We start from the raw sequence: 4,391 nt of genomic DNA, 5'->3' as shown, positions 1-4,391 counted from the left end.
TGCTTCCACTGCCTGGAGCTCTGCCTAAACATTTATTCCTCAAGCAATAGAATGAAACTTCCTGACATTAAACTTGGGGAAATAAAGCCCCTGTGTGCTGGATTCCTAGCTATACAATTACCTTAGCAGAAGGTGTGGGTTGGTTTTTGTTTGTTTGTTTGTTTATTGCACTTAATGTTGGCCTATCCAAATCATGTTTGGGTTTGTCCATAAATGGTCTAGTAGCCAAGAGGAGTGGAACATCCTGAAAGTAGCTGCATTAATCACCTAGCAGTCCCTTACAGTCAATAATTGATATTTGAATAGTATGTTAATATCCATTCTTTCTCAATAACACTGGTTTCACGGCCTGCCCCACCCCACCCCCCCAACTCAGAGCACCTGGGCTCTATTGGAGTCTTCTCCTACCCCAGGTGTGGCCACTTTACCCTCCCCACCCACTCCCCTATTTAATCCCCAGCAGGAAGGGCAGTAGCCCTAAGCTGAGCCCATCTGGGCTGAGGATCTTCCTCTCATCCCTGGTGAGTGCCCTTGGTGCATACTGGGTGATGGTGGTGGTGACTACAAAGGCCGGGGGGCCTGGTGGCCCCCCGGTTGTTAGGGCTAACATTGATGACTGCTCCAATCCCCTCCACGGGTGCTGGCTGGGGCTGCTGGCTGGGGCTGAGCTCCTCTGGGTGTTTTTCCCGTTGAAAATACTTTCTTTTCTCTTCCCTGTTGAAGCTCTGTCCTTTAGTTGTTACAAGGACCAGTAGCAACCCTGCATGAATGAGACACCAACTTGTTCAGAAACCTGAACTTAGCAACCTTTCAGTGACACAGTAATAAAAGCTGCTCACCTTACACATCAGGAGAAGCTTTAGTTTGGAAGCAAAAAGGAGAGAGGGGAAATGAGAATCAGATCTGAGATGGAAGAATAGGAACTGAAACAATTTTTTTTTCTCCTGAGGTGTCACAAGAGCTCACAGCAGGTGGTGGTCTGGTGCCTCACTGCACCTCGTTGAAGCTGGGATTGAAGCTGCCCTGGACACATAGCTGTTGCTGCAGGGTGAGGAGGGCTGGCCTTGCTGCCACTGGAGGCCTTTGCTGTGATTGAATGAATGGCTCAGACCTTCTGTTGGCCTGGGTGCAAATCTTAGGCAGCTTTGTTTCCCTCTCCAGAGATGGTCTGGCATGCAGAAGCAGCTTGACCCTCCATAGGCATGCTGTGATGCCTACCACAGTGGGGTTGGCAGCCCAGGGTTCACCTGGGTGCTTGCATAAACTCAAAGCTCTGTGCTCTGTACCTGGTAGTCCTCACACTCCCCTGGCCTGGAGAAGGGACAGTGCTCTCACAGGGATTTAGTGACTTCAATTTTAATGATGTTTGGAGAGCAAAGTAGTGTAGGGAACCATGCATGCTTTTCTTAACCTGCTCTACAATCATCACTCTTATCTGGACTGGCAGAGAATTTTGCCTGGATAAACCATAATTCCTTCTGCCTTAAAATGCTAGCTGATATCTGACACTGTGATGGTGTGTATTTGTTCCTTGAATGGTGACAGCATAACCATGCATGCAGATAGACAAAAGCATGTCTACACCCTGGTGTCTCTCTAGAGAGACGAATGCCCTTAGGATAGGACAAAGCAGCTGTCTGTATATTTTTCTTATGTGCCTTTTCCAGATATTTTCCTCTACAATAATATTGTAAACAACAACAAAAGGCTGAGTATAGCACAAAGGTGAAAGACTTCATGGAGAGAAAGGATAGTTTTGTCACTCCATAGTGTTGTTATATAAAATATTGTCTCCGAGTCTGTTTTCCCTTTGCTTTCTCTTGTGATGAAAGCTGATAAATGTCAATGAGCTTTCCAAGAGTCTCCAGGTTCATTAGAGCCAATAATGTGAATAATTTCTGTGCAACAATAAATTTGGGAAGTATCTTCTTTTACAGATAGAAGTCTTAGGCTGTAGGGGTAGCAGCACTGAAGTTTCTTAGCCTACATGTTGTCCCTGAAAATGAAAAGTAAATAACTGTGACTAAGCCTTTTTGTTCTCTGCCAAAAGTTGAAATCAAGATACCAACAGTTCCTCTACAGCACCAAGCTCCCACTAACACTTGTGGTACCCTCACCCTTTTCCTGTGGCAGCCCTGACAAATGGGAGGTAAGTTCCCCAGTTCCCCAAGGAGAAATTTCTGTACAATTGCAGCTATAGATCCAATGCTCAGAGGTACTTCCTGAATTGTTAAGGTGCTGAAATATCTAGGGACCTGCCATCTGTGCCTGAGAACTCTACCCCCTGAGCAGAATGGAGCTGACAATACTTTGTGTTGCAACACCTGTACTTCATGCACTTGGTCCTGCAGCAGCACCCATGGCCCCTGCTGATTCAAGGTACCTGCCCTGTGCAGCACCCCCAGAGCTGGCAAGGGTCCCAGGAAGCCAGCTGTGGTGGTTTAAGCTGGGTGCCAGCCCCTGATGCCACCACACAGGCCATACCTGGGATGTCCCAAGGGGGCCCAGCCCAGTAGGTGGTCAGAGGAAGCCAGGTATCTCATTCCCATAACACCCTGCTCCCCTATAAAACATCAGCGAGGGGTCCTCCCTCTCTCTTTTCTTCCCTGCTGCTGCCTCAGTCATGGGCTGAGCTGCCTCCCTTGGGCCTGGCTAGCCCCAGGGCTGGGTTGGGGAGGGTGGGGGAAAGAGCCCTGGGCGGAGTTTGGGTGCACCCCCAGGTGGGGGTGGGATGCTTTGGGGTATGTTTTGGGATCTCTCTCTTTTGTCACAGTGCTTGTGGTTTTTCTGTAAAATTTTCATTGGGTTTTTTTCATTTAAGCTTTCCACCATTTTTGCAATCTGTTTGTCTGAGCCTTTCTTTTGCTTTTGGGGGGAGAATTGGTCTCTCAACCCACCACAGCAGCACAGAGCTGCATTAGCCAGTAAGGAGGGAATCAGGGCAGAGAAGTAGGTCTTAGTACAACACATGGGCCGTCATTCTGACAATTCCCATCGCTCGGGATCAATAAGACATCATGAAAACAGTTTCCTAGAGCTTGTCTTCCAGACTGCTAATGTCTTTATGAGCTAATAGGTCAGGCATGACAGTGGGATATAAGGAACTGAATTTCCATTAGGGTTGGGGGTTTTGTGTATTGGGATTTGATCTCATGTTTACCAACTTCCAAACCCATTCTATAAGATCAACATTACAGGCCTGTGTCAGGCCCCCACCTTCTGCTTAACTGCTCCATGTACAGTGGATGAGCATAGATCATACAGAGGTGAAAAGCAAAGGACACTATTCTTTATCCTTTTGTTTTGGGCACTCATTAGAATAGAATATCAGGCAGCAACTCCCCTGGTGGTTTTACCCTTTCAGTTATTCCCATGGGAGGGACACAAGCACCACTTTACAAACATATTGCCCTTGGTCTTCTGAATGGAGGAAAATGGGGTATCCACAAACACACACTTCTGGGACATGTGCCAAACCTGTGCCAAGCTGTGGTTTGGAAGGGAAAGACTAGGAAGGACTGAACAGAATTTTGCTGGTCTGGCACACTGAAGCCTGGTCAGAGCCTGTTCAAAGGAGAGAACAAAATGAGGCTGTGTCTGTATTAGGAAGGGACAAAACCCAGCCTTCAGTGCCTGCTCCCGTTAACGTTTATGAACTTTATAGTTAGTGATAACTGAATAATCATTATTTTTTCCAGGGCTTCAAAGACAAAATCATTCAGCACTGAGATGCTTCTGGGCATGCTTCCTTTGGGCACTTAAGGATATCTTTTTTGGGAGAAGATGGGTATTGAGAGCTCCCAAGGACTTTATGGGGGAGAAGTATATTTACTGCGTGCAATGTTTTGAGCTTTTAGAGATGAGCTCTGACCTGCTCATCCAAAAATAGGACTTGGATTCCTTGCAGCTGACAATCCACACTCATTAGTGTTTATTCCTTTTCCTGTGGGAAAAGAACAAATAGATAAGATGCAGCCAAAATAACCTTTTGAGCAGCAAGGACTCTTCTGATGGTATTGTTATTAACTGCATTTTTGGGATAATTGATATAAAGAAAATGGTCATTTGTTAGAGAGGATCACCCAAACACTTAGTGGAGATCAGGACTTAGTAAACACTGGCTCTGACTGGGAGATGTGCTATTTTTGGTGCTCTGTTATGCTATTTGATATCCTGAGTTGGTAAAGTACTTGAAAAAAGTAAAGTTTTCACAGCAGTACATCCAGTCCCACAGCATCCAAGGTCACAGGACACTCACAGATAGAGTGCAGATAAGGAAGCTGGCTCGTGTCCTGGGAAGGTCCTGTTAGGGGATCACAAGAACAGACTACATCTCTAAGCAATTGTTTCCTGTGGTTCAGAACCGGGGCAAACTGAGACTCTAGTTTTGG

General features: G+C 46.4%; 1 long non-coding RNA gene across 1 annotated transcript; it reads left to right on the top strand.

The window, feature by feature from the left end:
• Nucleotides 1-489: 489 nt before the first annotated feature.
• Nucleotides 490-3,911, top strand: LOC137454737 (uncharacterized). The gene is made up of 5 exons (XR_010990677.1): nt 490-521; nt 950-1,048; nt 2,051-2,149; nt 2,236-2,379; nt 3,699-3,911. It is a non-coding gene; the product is annotated as an uncharacterized lncRNA (long non-coding RNA).
• The last annotated feature ends 480 nt before the right edge of the window (nt 3,912-4,391 follow it).

The sequence above is a fragment of the Melanerpes formicivorus genome, unplaced genomic scaffold (genome assembly GCF_026170545.1).
Source record: "Melanerpes formicivorus ecotype bairdi unplaced genomic scaffold, bMelFor1.0.p_v2 SCAF_3, whole genome shotgun sequence".
In the NCBI taxonomy this organism is placed as follows: domain Eukaryota; kingdom Metazoa; phylum Chordata; class Aves; order Piciformes; family Picidae; genus Melanerpes; species Melanerpes formicivorus.
The sequence above is the reverse complement of the archived record's forward strand: the minus strand, read 5'-3'. Positions and strand labels throughout refer to the sequence as shown.